The following is a 22,056-nucleotide window of genomic DNA, read 5'->3' on the forward strand; positions in this document are numbered from 1 at the left end:
TGACTGACACTGACAGGGCAAAACCAACTAAGAAATTATCCTGTGAGCACAGAAGGCTGCTGTAGAACAAAGCGGATGGGTATATTATTCCGAAACTCATTAAAGGGGCAGCGTCGAGAAGCGAAAAGTGTCCCAACATTTTACAAAGGCCAATTCACACTCAATTCCAACAATATTGACAAGTAAATCTGCAAGGTTCTAATACAAAAATTACACCAGCTTCTCAACACTTGCAATATGGGACCGAGGGTGCAATGCGCACATGAACTAAAAGTGGAGAAGACAAGATGAGAGCCTGTGATGTATTCCTATAGGTTCTGTATCGATCCCCCTATTCCTGACCCTATTCTGGTTAACAAGTTAACTAGCAGCCATCCCATGAGGCAGAAAACCCCCATGATGCAGGAACCGTTATCTGATTAAGCCACACTACGGCACAGGAACGTGTTATCTGATTAGGTCATAACGCTTGCCATCTAATTAGACAAGCGATATTCCTCCAGCCCCTGATAAGGCATACGGAGTTCTCAAAACAAATCAAACCTATGACAACCTGGGAAAAACCCTGCGGCCATTGTTTTGATTTCATCGAGAACTTCAGCAAAAGAATGTGCTAACGACCAGGTCGCATGACATGCTTATTGACGTATCTATGTCCATCCTTACGTCAATCTCGGCACCTTAAAGGTATAAATATTACCGATATTGCCCTATGCAAACACACGCGGTGGTGACGAGATCGGAGCAGCCAGACTTGCCAAAGCCCAGAGCAGAGCAGACCCCGCTGGCGCAGCCCCGCCTTCCTGACGCGCTGAGAACGAGAAGCTGCTTTCTCCTGCCGAGAAATCCAGCTCCGGCGCTTCCGGGTAGCCCTCGCAGGCAGCCTGGAATATCGAGACCAGAGACGAGAGATACCATCCCTCATTCATCCTAGATTCCAGGTACAGAACTGAATAACCCCTTGCAGAGAATTCTTTAGTCAGTCACTTGGCAAAACAAACTTAACTTAAACTGTAACTTTCTATTCCCGCCCACGTATTAGGCTTAGGTCAGGTACACGGGGTAGGCATAGTTAGAAACACCAGTTGAGTACGATTAGTCAAATGTATATGTGTATGTATATATTTTATCCATTTTAAACCATCATATGGCTTAGAAACCATATCAATGTTTTTACAGTATTATTTTATACTTCTGCTTTTAATGTATGCACTTTACTTATCCATAAGTATTGCAATAATATCGATCCATTTCTCTTGTATGAGAAAAGAGACTGATCAATAAATAACATCTTTTATTGAACACGCCCGTCTCTTCCTTTTCTCTACAATCTGGTGAGACTAAGAATGCACGTACTGACTGAGTCAAATAGGTCGTCTTTTGTTTTCACACGACTCTAGAGATACACTCTTGATTAGGGGAGAGCAAAGTTGTCATGTTCTATGGTTGTCAGAAACTAAATCCCTTCTTGTCTATCCAGGGAGGTTCAACTCCTCCTTGCCTATTCGAGAAAGTTTCTAGTGAACTCTGAGCTAGCTGGCAAACCCAAAACTTTAAGTCTAATATCGACAGTAGTAGACCTAGTTAACGTCTGGTCTAGGCCTATACTACTGAAGGTATTATTCCAATGCGCAGAGCCTATTGGGATAATAGGAACTACACTACATGGCGCCCAACGTGTTTGGAAGGGCGATAAAACTAACGTAAGACATTTAGAGTAACTCAGTCGTGCTTTTTCACTCAGACCCCTTTTTCCCATAATACTCCAAAGACGTCTGGAGTGGGTGAAAGGTAATATCCGCCAGACCTCGCAGGAGGAAACTCCTATGTATGGTTCTTGGTTTAGTCAACGTTAATGGATACACTGTTCCAAAATATTGTGCATCTAATCTTTGTTTCCATAAGAAACCTGATCATCAAACAAAAGAAATAACCTTCCTGTCGGTAAAATGGTAGACAGTGATGATGAAAGAGAGGCAGTTAGGATAGCAACTGAACTCGCAGCAGCTGATAATGCACTGCAAGACGCTGACCAGGATATAATACTCATCCCGGTCAACACAAGAAAATCTATAACTTTAAAACTTATAGAAAATGGACTGACACCTAGAGGTGGCACAGTCATATTCGTAATTGAGGCACACGAATATCGGCAGACAGAGGTATACTATTCATGGATACATTTTCCAGCAGCAAATGCTGTAACAAAGTACTTCCACTATTACAAAACAGAGGAACCTCCAAATGAGTACACTCCTTTCGAGGAGGTGGAAGTACCACTTAAATTCCAAGAGCACCTGCTCTTATTTAATGGCGCCCTAAAACATAATAATCACATCACCAGGCTCGGTCCTTTAGGTAGACCAGGAGCAACGTGGCCGGTCCTAGCCGGATACACACCACATCCAGACATCGAAAGAATGCCTGCACCAGAGCTTTTGATACAGCTAAAACAATTAATAAAAATACATAGACAATTAGTCCAATATGTAATGCGGACTTCAACAATTCAACCAGCAATTAAAATTCCACAGCTGACCCCTCACCAGGGGAACACAAACAAAATTACACCACAGAACATACAATCCTGCCTAGGTAAAGTACCAGCTAAACGGGAACAAATACCATTCTGGTTGGCACAAAAAATCACCCAAATAGAGGCGGTGTTTCCAGACACCACCCCGTTAGAAAAACACAGGATTCTGACTATCTGTCTTCCAATGGGAATCGCACCACACGTGGAGGACTGTGACACTTGGGGTACAGTCTTTGCTTCCATCTACACAAAAACGCACGGTGTTCCATCCATTTCGGTAATACCAGATGTGCTAAAACAAATTCAAGACGAATACGGTCCAGAACCTGCCTTAACTCTTGGTATGAAATTACTAAAAGACTTCAAGCAGGTCTCGGCTATATTATTAGCCAACATAAAGGGAGAAGCCGCAAACGTGGCGATCCGCCAGAGGTTAAAGGAGACAGATATAGCAGACCAACCAGCTGAAATGAATTATAGAAAAGTCCTATGAGGAACTAGGTAGAGATAGTTTAGGTGGAATACCAGTAAAACCACAGCTGATTGAAAGTCCTGAAAAAATATTTTTTAATAATAATTCAACATCACAAAAAAAGAGCTGGGATGGAAACAAACAATCAAATCCTAAAGAAAAGAAATTCCAGTCCAGTGGAAGGTCTCCTCGGCGAAGAGAAAAGTCTCCGAACCAAAGACACAGGTCACCCCAAAGTGACCCCTCTGGGAAAAGATATAACCTTAGAAATAGGGATAATATAAAGAAGCCTGATAGATATCAAGACATTGATACACGTCCCTCTCAATCTTTTCAGACTTCCTCTCAGAAATCGGAAAGAAGAGGACGATCAGAACAAAGAGAAGAGCACGCCAAGTCCAAAGACAAGGAACCTGCTCATCTAAAAAAGAAACTACAATTTCCAAAAAAGAAGGTAGCCTGTATCAAGGTAGTTAACAATGCCGAGAATACTGAGGACACAACTGAAAAACGGAGAATGGGCTCAGACAATGCTAGACAGCGCAGCAGAAGTGAGCATAGCTCGCAAAGTCCTTATGAATCATCTGGAGACAGTGGACACGAATGAATATCTTCAAGTGGAAACTGCAGACACCAGAGTTAGCAAACCTCACAAAATATATGAAATAACTTTACGTATAGAAGGGGATAAGACTAGAAAAATAAGGGGACTATTTTGGGATAATCTCTCCAAGGGCTATGACATCCTTCTAGCTGAAAAAGACTGGCCACCAGAGTTTGTCAGGGAGTGCCCTCATGGCGAAGAAATAATTATGCCTGCCTTCTCAAATCATATCCCAATTCGTAAAAGATATACACTTGCCAGAAAGTGGGCAGTAGCTCAAGCTCCTGCTTTATATAAAAATCATGTAGGATGGGATGAGGACTCTCCTCCTCACAAAATCCAGTTAAAATCACAACCTACTGCACAAAGACAGTACCCAATTAAGCAAGAAGCTAAAAAACAGGTAAAAGAAATTCTAGATCAATTAGAATACCAGGGGGTGATTGAAACTTGCACCTCACAAATGAACAACCCTTTGTTTCCGGTCTCCAAACCAGACAATTCATATCGTCTAGTTTTGGATTACCGACACCTTAACTCATGTTGCAAAACTTTTGCAGTACAGAACTCGCATAGTGCTGCACTAATGAATAACATAGTGCGCAAAAAATACAAAACAACATTAGACATCTCTAATGGATTCATTTGTCAAAACATAGCACCAGAGAGCAGATATTTGTCTGCGTTCTCAATAAATGGTACTCAAAAACAATTCTGTCGGTTAGCCCAGGGGTACAAGAATAGCCCAGGGGTATTCTCAGCGAGAGTAACAGAGTTACTACAAACATATGATGACGAAGCATTATCTTATGTCGACGACATATACCTAACAGATGATGACTTGGATACTCACTTGAAGAGAGTGAACACCATAATACTTGGGTTCGCAGCAGAGGGTTACAAATTCAACTTTAAAAAATCCAGAATTGCCCATCTAACAGTCCTGTTCTTAGGATATGAATTATCAAGTGAAGGCAAAAGCCTGGCTGACAATTTCCTAGAGAAATGTGCCGTACTCCAAGCACCTAGAACACTAAAAAACCTACAGTCAATTCTAGGCTTCCTAAATTTCGGAAGAACATACATTGCAAATTACGCAGAAAGGGTCAAACCCCTTTATGATCTAATAAAACCAGATTTTAAAAGAACCAATTGGACTCAAATACACACAGAAATTCTGAGATCCTTACAAACAGACATGTTAATTAAAACAAAATTAGAAACACGTGATAACACACGCAATCTTGTGATTCGAGTCATCCCAGGAAGATGCGGATTCACATACCTGACCTCTAATGAGGGAGAAAAGGTACCAATTGCATTCAAATCACACTTGTACGCAGAAGCTGAAAAGAAATTCAGCATTAAAGGAAAAATTGTTCATGCAGTTCAAACCGCAATAGCTAGAGAAAAAGATCAAGCTGACGGTAGACATATCACAGTCAGAACAGCAGAATCAGCCTTTGAGGCATTACCAACACCGTGTAATTTACCAACAACAACATTGAATCCGGAATGGATACAATGGGTGAATTCAATCACAACGGACAGTATACTACTACTTTTATCCAGAACTAGAGGAACTGAAAAATCTAGAATATGAAAGAACATTCCCTCTGCCAATCGACATTCTGCCCTTACGACAATACGCTTGCGTAATCTATACAGACGGACATGCTCAACCCTCCGTTTGGGGAGAACAAGCATACAACCCCACATGTGAGATTACAAAAGAAGTGTGGCGCGGAGGTAAACTAAGACCTCTATTAACAAAAACACACTCAGTAGAAACTAATTCAGAACAACAGACTGAAATATTAGCATTGAAAATGGCGCTAGATAATGCGGATCGCGAATTCCCGACACTTATAGTGTCCGATTCATATTACTGCGTCAAATCATATAACAAGGATTTGCAGACATGGATTCAAAACGGTTACAAAGATGACACAGATGCAACAATAAAGCAGAAACTGCTTTGGGAACAAATAGCTCTTTTACAAAAAGAACTACCAAAGACTCACGTGACACACTCACTGAGTCATCAGCGTGATGGCGTTCACGTTGCAGGGAATTCATTGGCTGAAACAGCCACAGCGGTAGCAACTAAATCGGCTTCCGTAGCTCGAAAAAAGCGTACAGTGAAGTATATTGACGGTGAAACAGTGCTGGCGGTGAAAACGTCATCAAAAGGCGACTGCTCAGCACTACCGATCAACTATCCACTCAATTATACATACATAATCGATGCAAACTCCGTCCCCTTTGCTCGAATCCCTGGAGTGGGGGATAGAGTAATTCCAAACATGGACAGGAGAAACTTGTTAATAGCAGACGCACATATGGGCGAGGGTCTCAGACACCTCAAACTAAAAGATTCTCTGGAAGAATTACAATCAAGGTACTGGTGGCCAGGCATGAGCCTGCATCATACCATGTTTGTAAAGAACTGCCCAAACTGTAACAGAAATCGCAGTGGTGAGAGAAACGGCGTAATACCGTGTCGTTTCACTCCAGAAAGAATCAACAGTAAAAAGCAAAGCGTCCGATTAACATATACAGGCTAGTTTCCACTTATAATGTAGATCACCAGCACTCGGCTGACGTCTGGACTGTTATACAAAGATTTGCGAGTCTAAATGGCATATACGCTAAGAGCATGCTACGTTTGACCATTGTTCTCACTCTAGCCCTCCAGCCTGAGTGGAAACATGGCCAAATGAGCAGAGCACAGCGGGAATCTTCTCACTTCCTTCCTGAGGGATACGGGATGGTGTAAAGAAAAAACCAAGGCATAAAGCTATCTATAACAGAAAGGATATTAGGTTCGGGAGCTGGGTGGGTCAAACATCTAATAAGTGTCCAACGTAGTCTAAATAACCTGCCAAGAAATTCTCTGAAGGGACTCAGTCCGTACGAATTATTATTTGGAACTAGGATGTTAGTCTTAGACCTCGACAGTCAGACTTCAGTGGTAAAGGAAAAAAGCTTTGATATCAAAGATCGTTTGGCTATTTTGCAGGACTTAAACGAAACAAGAAAAGACCTGAGCAACATAAAGTTGAAACAGCAGCCAACAACCACTGAAGAACCACCACCTGTCCCAGCAAGACCTGTCTGGATTCCAAAAGTCGGGGATCTAGTCAGAGAAAAGATCGCGGTAAAGAAGGAATTTGGGCCTTCTTACAGAAAAGCAGTTCCTGTCTTGTCTATCAACGGGACAAGATCAGTTGTACTACCGCCACTTGCTGGTAAAAAGGAGAACCGAGTTGTATCCATGGACCTGGTAAAACCACAATCATGTGGCCGATAACAAACAGTAGGCCAAGTGGACTCCCGATAAGTAGTAGAACACCAAGATTTGCTACAAACACAGAGGTTCAATCTAAGAGGCTAATCACATTCGAAACGCCTACAGAAGAACAACAAGGACTATGCAACAATGCAATGGAACTTAGACCTCTGAAAACCCAAATAAAAACATTTAGCAGAGACACACCAATCTATAATGAAGTAACAAACGAATATGCAAGAAAAAGTAATCCTGAAGCAATTGGAACAATTGACAGAACTGCATCCGGCTACTTCATTAACTTCGATGATTCCTCTGAAGACCTAAGTGAATCAAAAACACAGCCATCAACAAAAACCTTTAAAGATAAAGTTAAAGTACTTTTGAAACAACTGAAAGAAACATATCTGATTTCTCCATGGATTGAATTTTGGGTGGGTTTTGGTGCATTTATCCTCATACTTTGGCTCATCATGGTACTAACTTTGGGACGCTTCATTGAGGGAAAATATGCTAAAATGTACACAGCAAGTCAGAAAATCAACTTGATCCTCAAACCACACACATCTTCACACGTCGAGAAAAGAGAACTTTCTTCAGTCAACTTCACAGCCAATCCTATACCGGGTGGGGTAGCATGGGACAACACTGACTACGAAATTTATGGTCCGGTTGAAATCCTGAAATATCCACACCAAATTAAGATCTCGTTGAGTGACTTTGTAAAACCAAGCTCATTTGCTGATGATTGGGACTTTGAAAGTATAAATAATATGATGTCTGACTTAGTAATGTCTGCTAAATTTACCAAACATGATTATTTGCAGGGTTCGACAAATTATGATAGTATGTACTGTTATAACCACTATGGTAACCATTTTCTACATAGATCTGCACAACCTAGAAATGTTTTAAATTATAATCAATGGGAACATTGTGCAACCCCTCCAAAAGGAAGCTCAAGAACCGTTTATGACAAATATTCATACTTCACAGGTTTTAACACAAGTAATGCTGAAACATTTTATTTCAAATTGTCAAATAAGACAGGGACAAAGACCATGATAACAAACACGAAATTGATATATTCAGACTCATTCTTTGAACAAATGAATACTTTTGGTTTTGATTATTGGGACAAAAATGTTGAAGTAAAGAGTGTTTGGGGTACAAAAGAATGGCAAGTACAGGGTGTAGAATCTTTGTTTAGAGCCTGCATGATCCCAGAACAAATTATATTTTTAAATGACACTGTTCAACAAACCACCTGTCTTGGCTTAGCCAAAATCAAAGACTTAAATAAACCGTCTATTCCAAAACCAACAATGAACAGCAATAGCTCTACAGATGAGGAGATAGACGTAAATTATGTATTAAACCAAAACAGAACACATCCTGATTGGAAACAGTGGTTGATCTGGCCCACAGATACTAATAACTGTCAAGATAGATTCCTGAACAAAACACAGGGGTTCAAAATGACCAGGCCAGACCCTAGATATTCCCAAAGACAACACCCAGGGATAATAACCACCTACAGTGTGGGCAAATTATGCCTTCAGTGGCTACAAACTTCCACACTGGCAGAAATTAAGCAACACCTAACTTTACTTACTGATGGTGCTGACTTGCGTGATTTCATTATGGGACCGCGCAAACAGCGTCAGAAACGTTTCATAGCAGCCTCTGTATATGCAGCATACAACGAGGCCTGGAAGGTTACTCAAATTGAGACAGCGGAAAGTATACGGGAAATTGACCGTATTAATTTGGAAAAATCACTTTCTGTAGTGGACAATGGGTTAATGACTCTGTCCTCCAGAATTTTTTCTCTGGACAGCATTGTGTCTTCAGCAATCGACATATTATCGCAAGACTTACTGTTGTTACAACACGGTCAGTCTCAATTGCGTTCTATTGTACAGCTTGGCTGGACGTTACAAAATCTGAGTTCAGGCTATGTGCCTTGGCGTTTAATCAACACAACGTCACTATTCAATATCTTTAACCTTACTGATAAACAAATCAGTATGGCACAAAAGGGTGCTGATTATACAATCCTGAGCATTGAGAAACTTGAGAGATTACCAGTGACAATGTCAGAACGACCTGTCAGTGAATGGATAATACATGGGATAATTAATATTCCAATATCAACCTTCAGGTTTCAATACTGCCAAAAATATATACAGGCTGGCATGTACGAAAAATTGGGAAAGGGGTACATTAAAACAACATGGAACCTGCCCTATTCACATGCATGTGTCAGTAATAAAGGACAGAAAGTGTTTCTTAGTGGCAATATTTGTGCGATGTCACTAAGCGGTACACTTCTGTGTAACGGAATTAGTTTGCATGGAGCCTGTGAAGGGAACTCAAATAACCTTTCATGTCACCAGCTAGGCACACCTGCAACAGAAATAGAACCATTCTTTCAAAGACTCTATAATGGGAGTTACGTTCTAATTGTGGACCGCAGATGTTGTAGTCTTATGCCCGGGACTCCTTATCTCGTAACTACGACTGCGAAGGTCAAGTGCTGTGGACGCTTATTGTTCCCCAGCTCCCTTCCAGACAGGGAGGCAAGGGCATGGCCCAACTTGAAAATTACTTCTATTCGAATAGATACTTTAAGCAGAATGAAAACAGTGCTTCTTCAGACGCCGACCAAGCTCACGTCATCAAAAGAAACGTATGATCTCCTAGTCGCAAGGACGACTGCAGAGATTCACTCATTGCTATCAACTAATTCCCCCATACATTTCGCAGAAATCCTGAATGAAATCTTAAATATTTCTGATACCAGTGGAGTCTCAAAGGTATTTAAGACAGTATTTTCGATGGCATTAACACCATTCAAAGCCATACTGGGTATTTTTCCAGATTTCGTCCATTCGATTTTTGGCGGACTTCCCCTCATTTTGGGACTAATTGCAGGAATCCTATTCTTAGTCCTTATATTTCATTATGGCAAACCATGTCACAGACAAAACTCCTGCGACAAGGGAAGAAACAATCCTAGCCATTGGATACCGGGACCGGATATCAAAAATCCTGGGACTATCCCGGCTTAGAGACCTGAACATGACTTGGTTTCTTTCATTTCGACCAATGTGGCATCGATGTGTTTTACCTGTATTAAGGTGCTTGCTATGCGGAGAAGAATGCGTGTTAGACACCTGTCTGACGCTACAATCAGATGCGCCAATGGATGCAGAAACATTGTTGAGTCCAATAAAGGCTCATGCTTTGTGCTGCCCTCAACGGCTACCAATCCTGATGACGGCATTCGTGGAAGCTTCACCACTACGATTAAGGGGTAGTGAAGTTCAAGATGAAAGCAGCATTGATCAGGTACGACCTTCTGTCAGCAATACTAATCAAAATATCAATGGAGACAATCATGCGCACGAATGCATGGTTACACCTTTTTCCGAGTTAGTGGAACTCTCCCAGGAAGCTGTTGACAACTTTTTCGAGAGTCTAAATGATATGATGTTCTCACCAGAGCAGAAATAGAGACTTTTGAGCAAGCTCGTACACGGCGTTCCCTGAATTTGGCCTTCAACTAGAAAAGCGAAATACCATGAACAATTTTCCCTCCAGTTCACGGACAGCAATTTTTTCAGCAGCCCCATAATATTTTTGCGTATTTTTCGGGACACTATCTTCTGCTTAAAGTAAGAACTATTCTTAGAGAACTAAAATTTCTAATTTTAGATAGTTTATAGACATTAGCTGCCCGCTGGTATGTTCATAATTATTTTATTCTGTGATGGAATGGTCTCGAACCTTTTTTCTGTATTAAGAGCCATTTCATGTGTAAATTCTCATATACCAATTAGTGATAATGTATAGATATGCGTGATTACTTTAGCATTATTCTACAGCTTGAGTGCATATATTACATGTGACTGTTTTTTCCGTATATTTGATAATTTCAAAATGCATTTATGTATTTTGGGGTGGTAAGGTATGCACGATACTCTTCAGTATGTTTTACTATGCAAAGATTCGTAAATATGTCCATAGTTAGCGTGGAGTGGGTGTGATGTATTCCTAGGTTCTGTATCGATCGCCCTATTCCTGACCCTATTCTGGTTAACAAGTTAACTAGCAGCCATCCCATGAGGCAGAAAACCCCCATGATGCAGGAACCGTTATCTGATTAAGCCACACTACGGCACAGGAACGTGTTATCTGATAAGGTCATAACGCTTGCCATCTAATTAGACAAGCGATATTCCTCCAGCCCCTGATAAGGCATACGGAGTTCTCAAAACAAATCAAACCTATGACAACCTGGGAAAAACCCTGCGGCCATTGTTTTGATTTCATCGAGAACTTCAGCAAAAGAATGTGCTAACGACCAGGTCGCATGACATCCTTATTGACGTATCTATGTCCATCCTTACGTCAATCTCGGCACCTTAAAGGTATAAATATTACCGATATTGCCCTATGCAAACACACGCGGTGGTGACGAGATCGGAGCAGCCAGACTTGCCGAAGCCCAGAGCAGAGCAGACCCCGCTGGCGCAGCCCCGCCTTCCTGACGCGCTGAGAACGAGAAGCTGCTTTCTCCTGCCGAGAAATCCAGCTCCGGCGCTTACGGGTAGCCCTCGCAGGCAGCCTGGAATATCGAGACCAGAGACGAGAGATACCATCCCTCATTCATTCTAGATTCCAGGTACAGAACTGAATAACCCCTTGCAGAGAATTCTTTAGTCAGTCACTTGGCAAAACAAACTTAACTTAAACTGTAACTTTCTATTTCCGCCCACGTATTAGGCTTAGGTCAGGTACACGGGGTAGGCGTAGTTAGAAACACCAGTTGAGTACGATTAGTCAAATGTATATGTGTATGTATATATTTTATCCATTTTAAACCATCATATGGCTTAGAAACCATATCAATGTTTTTACAGTATTATTTTATACTTCTGCTTTTAATGTATGCACTTTACTTATCCATAAGTATTGCAATAATATCGATCCATTTCTCTTGTATGAGAAAAGAGACTGATCAATAAATAACATCTTTTATTGAACACGCCCGTCTCTTCCTTTTCTCTACAATCTGGTGAGACTAAGAATGCACGTACTGACTGAGTAAAATAGGTCGTCTTTTGTTTTCACACGACTCTAGAGATACACTCTTGATTAGGGGAGAGCAAAGTTGTCATGTTCTATGGTTGTCAGAAACTAAATCCCTTCTTGTCTATCCAGGGAGGTTCAACTCCTCCTTGCCTATTCGAGAAAGTTTCTAGTGAACTCTGAGCTAGCTGGCAAACCCAAAACTTTAAGTCTAATATCGACAGTAGTAGACCTAGTTAACGTCTGGTCTAGGCCTATACTACTGAAGGTATTATTCCAATGCGCAGAGCCTATTGGGATAATAGGAACTACACTACAAGCCCAGAGCAAACACTGGTCGGCGGTCCGAGCCCCACAGACTCATTCCGTGAATACTGGCAGCGCCCATGCAGCGATGGGCCTTTCAAGTCCTACCCTGCTACAAGCTGGCATCGTAAACTTGACGGAACTGACACACCAGAATGTTGTGTCAACCGTTGTTAGCATGTTCACCCTCTGTGAGGGTCAGAACATTACAATGTTACATATCTGTTAAATATAATGGATAACCCAATCTTACCCCCGTCCCCATCGGCAACGCTTACTACCTACCAGAGGAAATACAACGCAAAAGGTAACCTGGATTGTTTGATGCAAAATCAAACAAGCATTCCGGCACTTCAATTAAATGAACCCAAGTCTCCAGCACCCAAATATGACACCTTGGCTGCCGCACCCCTACCCACAAACTGTGTGAAGCCATCCGTTGCACGTCACAGTGCGTTTAAGATCAGCCGCGGTCGGTAGTAGGAGTTCCTACTGCACTGCATCGCATTTGGTGATGCAGTGCACGCAACGAAATTCGTTTTATTTATTAATATGTTTACGTACCTGTTAAACTCCGTAATCCATACATTACTACCCCCCCCACTCTGCCCCTCCCCCTCCCCACGTCACCGCCCTGCAGGAACTCCTACTACCGACCGCGGCTGTTTATGATATGTCACCAGGTTCTCCTTGGACAATAATTCAAGATCTCTCCCCGGAGACAAGTCCTTCTGTCCTCCATCGAATACTGCATTTGACCCCAATGAATAAGAGTTTATGCAAGACGCCGCAAAGTAATGGCCCCCAAATCTGTTCTTAGAGACGCCAGCCCGTTGATAATTAGGGGCCTGCTTTTAAACAGACTGGCGTGTAACAAAATACGCTTTTGAGGTTTTGGTGCGCACATATCATGCCACACAGTCATCTTCTGAAAATACAAACCACTTGTAGCACATTATTAGAGCAGCGAATTTACCTGATCTTGCCAACCATGAGGGTTGCACTTCAAAAGATCAGAACAGACCTCTGGCCGCACAAAATGCCCCTGCCCACCTTTGCAAAGGTAAGGTTACACAATCCATATCAGAGTATTCCAATAAACCGGTGTCTGTCAGACACCCGTCTTGCCGTTATGTTATGTTATGATGATGATTTATATAGCGCACGGCTACTCGGGCAGAGTGTCCCGGCGCTGTACAGATCTGTAGAGGGAGTCAAATCACATCATAGCACACTAAAGGCCCAAAAGCCAGGTCTTAAGGCCTTTCCTGAAAGACAGGAGATTGTCTGTTCTTCTCAGAGAAAGGGGGAGCTGGTTCCCGAGCTGCGGAGCGCGAACCCTGTAAGAGCGGCCTCCGATACGTGCACGCTTTACTGCTGGGACAACAGCCAAGGCTTGTGTGGCCGAGCGTAGAGATCTAGAAGGATGATAGAACTGGACATGTTTCCTAAGATAGACTGCACCAATACGTCAGGCAGTGTCCATCCCTTACCTACTTTTGATGGCAAGCGATGGCTCACACTTATTACCTTTACGACTTTATCCATCTCCGTAAGCAGAGGAAGGGCGATACGCCTACCTTACACAGAGAGGTGGGTCGCAAACAAAATTCTTAATATAATTAAACCAGTGACCAAAAAAGTCACCCAAACTCGAGCCTAAACACTACAAGCATTTGCAATGCAATAGGTCTCGTATTTATGCGAATTTAAACTATTGGCATTCTAAATAAAAATGCCTTTTTATTTATGTTTTGTAAAAACAAAAATAAAAGGCATTGTTATTTGCAATGTCAATAGCTCAAACTCGTGTAAATGCAAGACCTATTGCCTTGCAAATGCTTGTTTAAAAGTTCTGCTACTGTGTGCTTAACTTATCCTTGGCCTTAGATGGCGCGTGCTGTGCAGCCTAAGAGTGGTGACTCTTCACTGGATGTATGTGTGCCTGGGAAGGGCACAGTACAGGGATACAGCAGTGCTGTTCAGTGTGCGCATCATGAGTGCATGCGTGTACTGGGTACCTTAGACTAATTCATTTCATTAGCTATAGTGCTTTCCAGTGCATGCGCAGTGAAAGCATGTGCTGAGTTTGTGTGCTTGCCAAAAGTACAATACATGAATGGTGAAGTGTTATGCAGTGCGCACATGGAGAATGTGTGTACAGGCAGTGTGTGTTCGCAAGTAGTACACCATGGCAGGAGACAGAAATGAATGCATGAATGTGTGGGCTGAATGTATGTGTGTCTGTGTTGGCACAATGCATGGAGGAAATAATACTAAATAGCGTATGTGCTATAGCCCTACACTGTGCAAGTGTGCCTGTAATTACATGGAGACCACGAGTTCTAATTTGGGAAGCCCAGGTCAGCCTGGTAAAGACATGAGTAGAGGAATCCCCCCAGACAGATTTGTGTATTGTTTCTTTCCTGTGACCTGGGTGGGACACTGGATAAGGGAGAGAGAGTTCCCTGTATACTTCAAAGGCTGCTCTTTGATTCAGCGATGGATTACAAGGAAAGGGCATGAACACATCTTAGGAAGGAGATGGGGCTGATAATAGAATCATAAAGAGTAGGCTTGTGAGACCGGGATTAACTCTTTGCACATATTACTGTGGCTGACATACAGTTGTCCCTTTTTTATTAGATCTTGAATGTAACAACGTAAATTCCGGATTGGATTTAATCAGTATAGCCACCCCTTTATTAGAAGCTTGCTGCGAAGTGGATATCACATGCTGAATCCATTTTTTCTTAATATACATGTCTTTTAACTCTTGTTCCGTAGAGTGAGTCTCTTGTATAATAAAAATATACTCAGGTGCATCCTTTAAATATTGGAATATTCTCTCTCTTCTATATTTGACCCTTAAACCATTTACATTCCACGACATGATCTTAATATAAGCCGACAAAGCTATCCTATCCTGCGACATTTTTTCTTCACTGAGTATGAACGACTAAGTATCAAATTTGGCGATTTGGATTTTTTTTTTTCCCGAATGCTCCCCACCCAGTGCCCATGCCTCCCCCCCCCCTCCTCTACAGACCCTCCTGTGCTCCCCTGGAGAACCCCCCTTCTTTCTCTTGGCCTAACTCAGGCCATTGAGGCTCCTTCCCCCGGGTGTCCGGATATTAATAAATGTTGGTATAGCTAAAAATACATAGCTAAGGATTTAACGATAATTCTATGGCGGAAATATTAATTGCCTTGCTCCCTCTTATTGTCATCCGTGAGTAGTTGGAGATATTCTTCCGCCTCATCAAGCCTTTTTAGGACTTTCATTTCATTTTTGTACATCACTTTTAGGGATGCAGGAAAACTTGAGTTGAGCAGTAGCGCCAAGTTGTTTAAAGGGATCAAGTAGTTTACCAAGCTCCCACTGCCTAGATGCTGTAATTGAAGATACATCAGATCTAATCTGGTATGAAAAGCCATCTACCGACAAAGAGCTACTTTTTAAAGCCCTATTGAGTATCTCTTCTTTTAGAGTGTAAGTCAAAAAGTGAACTAAGATCTTCCTGGGTCTACTTTTATTATATGTGAACTCGTTGAATGTCTCTCATTATTTTTTCTTCTGACAACTCTACCTGGATCGTTTGTTTTATTAATTTAGCCACAAACTCTTTGATATTTCTCCCCTCGGCCCCTTCCGGGACTTTCAGGAGGCGCAAATTGTTCCTCCTTTGCGCATTTTCTAAGGACTCCATTTTTTCTTGATACCCCTGTTCACGCTGTCTGAAATCTTCCAGTTTTCTAGAGTGTTGGGTACTGTGTTGTGGAAATATCCGCTTCAGAGTCTCTGCTGCTGTGACTGACAGCTTTTCAGGAGGAAGAAGAGTGAAATGTGTACACTTCGAAAGAAGCAGAACCTCAACACAAAACTTCAAAGATCTAGACCCCAAATCAATTTGGTGTCTGGAAATGGACTTTAAGAAGGGGAGCTTCAGACCCCCCAAATTGTCATCTGTCAAGCAACCATACAGGCCGTGGGAGTGCAGGAAGCTCTTCAAGGCTTATACCTGTGGCGAGGACTGGAGCATAAGGCCTGCTAGTCTCCTAGCTGGGTGAGGGGACATCACCCAGGGAAACCAAGACCACCTGCTCTGGAGCCTAGAGTACCAGCCCTGCCAGCTTGCCAAGACCAGTGTACCTAGTGAGGAAGAGAAGAGGGCTGAAGGGAGCGAGGTCCAGTTGGGAGCCCAGCCTAGTGAAGGTATGAGGGGACAGCTGCACGGATGGGGTTATCGCCTCTGTTCAAATTCCAATTGGTGACCACCCACCTGTATGCTGGAGGGGACCACCGTTAAAATAGCAATGAGCAGAGCGTCGTGCACGACGTGTGAAGCCATGCAGCGCCTGTATGCCAGGACGGGCTGCTGTGAAAGTTATTGCCAGATAAGAAGGGTTGAAGCCTGTGCGAACCATGGCTGTGACCTCCGTATGCCAGAATGGGCTGCCGTGGTATGGACTACCCAGTTATAAGGGCCGTGCCTTGGCTGTTAGTGTTGTGGGAGAACCGTATGCCAACACAAGTGGTTGTGAGTATCAGGCAGTCATCTGAAAAATGTGAGCGGTGACCCGTAGGTCACCACGGAGAATTGAGGACTGATACCGGAGCTGCTCCTGTGAAGCTAAGGAAGATGATAGGTGTGCATCACCGCATCACCGGGACCCCATCTGGGAGCACAAGAATCCAATCATATACAGCCCCCTGCCCCGATGTTTTGGAAAGGGCAAATTTAATGTGTGGGAGGAGCACTGGAGCACCTCCAAGTGCTGCTGGGAGTGGCCATGTATGCTCTGGAGAGAACCATGTACAGCCAGCTATCCGAACAGGACTAGAGCAGTTAGACTGCCAGTGGTCGGGGTACTTGCTGGGCCATTGCAAGCCTCCACGCTTCTGGAGCAAGTAAGACTGGTTACGGGGCCTGTCGGGACACTTTGCTGAGGGCGCTGTGGTCCCAAGACATCCTTGACTTTTTTTATGAAGAGTTAGAGTGGACCCTTGAAATTAATCCTGCTAGTGAGAATTCCTGAATGTGGCCACCAGTGAATGGGAAATAACCCTTACCATATTTAAAAGAGCGGGTGAGATAGGGATTTGCTAGCGAAACACTAAAGCCTCGACCTCAAGGGGAAATGTGTATTGTTTATATATGTCATAGCATTGCTTTCAATGATGACATCCTGCTTTATGTAAGTAAACACTGTACCTCTATTCAGAGAATTTTACATATTTTGAATCTCTTTGGGAGCTGTGTCGGGGAATCAAATCAATTGGGATAAGTCCCTGATCTTCCAGCTCGCCCCGGACCCCAAATCAGTCCCCAGCCCCAGTAGCTGCGGATGGGTTCAAATACCTGGGAATTTAAATAACTAGAGATGAAGATCTATTTTTAACTCGTAATATTGTCCCCCAGATCGAATGGTTCCAGACAGATGCAGGCCATTGGCATACCCTTCCCCTCTCGCTGATGGGAAGAGCGCTCCTCTTTAAAATGATGACCCTCCAGCAAAGACTATAAAATCCTTAAACGCAATGTTCGAAGAATTAATGGTATCTCGAGATCCCTACTATGGGATAGTGAGGCGGCCCAAACCTTGTTTAAAAAACTACAGTGGGGAGTTTATGATGGGGTCGGGGAGTCCCAGACCACCGAGACTATTATTGGGTCACCCAGCTGGTGGTAGTGAACGAATGGGTGTTTGGGGACCGACTGGAACCTGCATCCAGAATGAACCGCCTGGCCATGGGGAGAAGAGATAACCCATCATTCCTCTATGGCAGGAAAGGACAGAACCGGTTCCCACCTCATACGTTGACGGTATTACTGGCTTGGAAAGCAGCCAATAGATGCCTGGGATGGGAAGGGAAACTTACGGCAGAAACCCCACTGTGGGACAGCGATGACCTAGGCGAAGTCAAGAAATTGAGAGCATATACGAAGTGGCACATGATACGGATTGAGAAGTTGGGGGATATATGGCGGTCAGGCACCCTAGTTACGTTTGAGACGCTACAGACTGAATACAACCTGGCACGGACAGAAACATTCTGGTATGGACAGTTCCAACACGCTCTAAAAAGTCATCTTCCTAAGGGGGACTACTCTCCCCTAGAAGATAGACTATTGTTGGATCCAATGCCTTTCTAAGGCAGTCTCCCTGACATAAAAAAAGATTATGAACAATATGCCTGACAGTCTTGTCCAGCTTCGAGAGGCCTGGTCGGCAGGCCTGGGGTCTGTAGACGATGAAGAAGAGTGGAGCGAAGTGTTACAGAGCCCAAGAGAGATTGTGATGAGGGCTAGGTTCCGACTAATGCAGCTGAGGCTACTGCACAGATCCTACCTGCCTAGAGCAAAAATATTTAAAATGGGCTTGATAGACTCTGCCAACTGCCCCAGGGGATATATTTTGCAACCGGCTACACAACCTTCCTCAACCTGCAGTTCTTAAGATATTGGTTGGGGCTACTAACAGTAAAAGACCACTCAGCACCCTGGCTGCATGGAAACCTCCCTGCCGCCTCAGTGGGACCGGTAAGGAAGACCGTGTGCATTTATTCTGCTCCTGCAATACTATACACAAAGAAAGGAGCCAGCTATTAACAAGGACTTTTAATCAAAGGGGAGTCCGTTCAGGAAGGCTGGAGGTTCTGGCCTGCTTTGACCCAGGGCATCCCCGCCTGAATTGCTGCTTTGTTAAATCTTTGCTGAAGATTGAGCAAAGACTGCTTCTCAATACAATTTCTGAGCCCAGCAGACCCAAACTGAAATTTAAGGAAAAACGACACATTATTCTTCTGGAACAATACAACCTTCTAACATGCAACACTGCTGCCAATTTTCCCACGCAAATTAAAAAATATGGGGTCAATGGATGCGATATTGGGGGGGTGGTTGTCAACGAAACTGGGCTCTGTGAGGGAGGAATGGGATGCGGGATTAGCTAGGCAACCACGTGGGTTCCTCATAGTTTAAGAACAAGCCAGAATCGATATCGGAAATAAGATTTGCCCCCCCCTGGGAGGGGCCTGTTCACGCAAATGTGATCCGTTGTAACTGTTATGGGTCATGAATCAACTACTAAATAAAAAGAAGTTTAAACAAAATTGCTTTGAATGCATAGAGTTAGAAATAAAATACGTCTTTTTATTATAAAAAGAAGTATTTGACTAAACATTGATTTATTGACACTGCTGTGTGCTCTTAGAGTTAGGAGTCCTGTTCACTGACCCGTATTCACAATAGTCTCCCGAGGGGAGAATCATCATTTACAACGCGGTGTTTACACCGCACTACCTTTACCACGCTGCCATTACAACGCAAGTCGTTATCTAAAAGATCGCGTTGTACTGACATGCCTACCCTGAGGGAGCCTTGGACTACTCTACTGTAGCTACCACTGAGAGTCCAGTGTAGAAGGGTGAATTAGCCTAGTTGCTCAAGATCCACTGTAAGTCAGGCCCCGGGACATCAGGTGTAAAAGACCTCAACCTCACAGTTGGAGCATAGTAAGCTCAGTATGCCGTGTGGCCTTCTGAAAGGGGTTCTAGATCTGGATGAGCCATTAATGGACTTTAACTTCCAATGCAGTATGTCTTACATTTCCAAACATGCTAGGTAAATGGTAAACTCTTGTTAAACTAATCACCTATACATATGTTCACTCAATCATGCATTCTAGCACATAGACTATTTTCTGGGATGCTAAAATAACGGTATATATATATATTTATATATATTTAATGGCAGTGCCTACTTCCAAAATATGAAGTAAAAGAAGAAAATATGGGAAGCATTGCCTATGCCTTTGTCATGGTGCATTCACAAAGACAGACAATCATATAAATCCCACAAACGTATACATCCTGATAGCTCAACACAACGGCATTCATCATGAAAACAGAATACTGGACATACAAGTATGAATGAGTACATAGAAATACACAAAGGTGACACATACTGAAAACAAGCGCATACGTGAAGAGCAGGCAGACAGACGTGAGGAGGGACTAATAGAATGAAGAATGGATGCTTTGCAGTTGAATCCTGATCTCATATCGCCTTAATCTTTAGCCCTCCTGGGCTGGAAATCAGAATTAAGGTCAACTGAATCACTGACATTTCCTTGAAAAAATATACTTCTCCTACGTAATGAAATTCTTTGGTCTCCATGCTCTAATCAGAGTCATCTTTCCAATGTAGTGCTCTTCGCTTGCTACTTCTTTCCTAGATCTCTTTGATCTAGTCATACCTACAAAGAATGCAATTCTGTACCTTCATATCTTTGGTACAAACACAGAACACTCTTAGAGTTGCCAGAATATTAAATGCATGAAGGACTCTGTCCCAATCCTACATTTTTCCCCTACAAATCCTAGTTGTCGGGAGGGATGGGTAGAATGAAATGAACTCCCAGATTGTACTAACTTTCCAATTGAAGTCCTGGGACTAGAAACCATGTGCCTGGCATGCAAATAGGAATTCTAGAAGTTGCACCACAGTCAAGCATGCATTAAAGTAGTCAGGTTTAATTTTCTACCCAAAAGATACATGTTAGCAGTTTTACTTGATTTCATTTTCTGCCTCCATCTGAACTAAAGGTGTTTTGGGAATTTTGTAAGTGTCCAAGCAAAAAATCCTTTTCACTTTTGACTTCTTGTTCTGTGCAAGCATCTAAAACTTTTTCATTTGCCTATATTTATATTTTCTTACTGAAAGCAGGTACTAAGCATTACATTTTTCTGAAGGAAAAGTGAATGTAACACTGGGAATTTGATACCTTTTTTTGTTAGACAGCAGTCGGATAAACACAATAATTACTACAGTTAAGGCATGCTATACCTATTTCGGTTAATTCAGCGTTACCTCATCGCAATGGCTAACCTCTGTTCCTTAAGAATGACACCCCAACCCCTCTTTTTGATTCGGTTGCAATCCCGCAAATTCCTTTTGGAACATCCCTCTGTGATATTGTAACTTTAGTGTATTTACACTTTGCATATTTTCCCCTTGTGGTTTGTTTCAAATTTTACGCTTTAGTGGTATGTTCTATTTGGAATATTTATTGTTAAATAATTTGCTGTGAAGGCAGTTAGTGGGGGTGTGGCAACCTGTCTTGGGTGGCTGTGATTGGGGTTTTCTTCATCTTAACAAAGGATCCACTTTTTCTAAATACTTTTGATGGACATCCCTTCATTCTTTAGACGTCACACCATGCTTCTTTTTTTTTCCTTCAAAAAAGTTGGCATAGCCTAAAAACTCTTATATCACCACTAGTTTAAGTTTACGTGCATTAAATAATTGGTAAGTTACTTAAAACCATTACAATAAAAATTTGACAACATATAGTTACATAGTTCGATGGCTCACGTAAAAAATAACAGGTTTAAAATTTAGTCTTTACATTCATATTTAAAAGTATTTGTTTGTTAAAAGAAGAAGTGGGTTCAAAGTTATAGCGACCAGAATCTGCAGCAGTGTAGAAGGTTGTATTGTTCCTAAAGAATAATGTGTCCTTTTTAGGTCTCGCTGCGATTGCAGGGCCGAAGCCCCTGGTCGCAAAGCGAGCCTATTGCGATCGTGTCAGCTTTCAAGGAGTAAAAGGACTTGGACAAGAGACTGGCACGCGCACGTAGCCTGCCGGAATCGGATCAGGTCGCGCGAGTGAGCACGCTCTCCGATTCCGGCAGGCTGTTTAAACAGACAGGCACACACACATACAGAGCCCCCCCCCGCCGC

The 22,056-nt window shown here is 42.7% G+C and overlaps 1 protein-coding gene across 18 annotated transcripts in view; it reads left to right on the top strand.

Moving 5' to 3' along the window:
- Positions 1 to 22,056, top strand: part of LOC144826666 (mucosa-associated lymphoid tissue lymphoma translocation protein 1-like) — a 1,784,778-nt gene that overhangs the window by 549,696 nt on the left and 1,213,026 nt on the right. The window lies entirely within an intron of this gene.

Source organism: Lissotriton helveticus, chromosome 3_2 (assembly GCF_964261635.1).
Source record: "Lissotriton helveticus chromosome 3_2, aLisHel1.1, whole genome shotgun sequence".
NCBI lineage: Eukaryota > Metazoa > Chordata > Amphibia > Caudata > Salamandridae > Lissotriton > Lissotriton helveticus.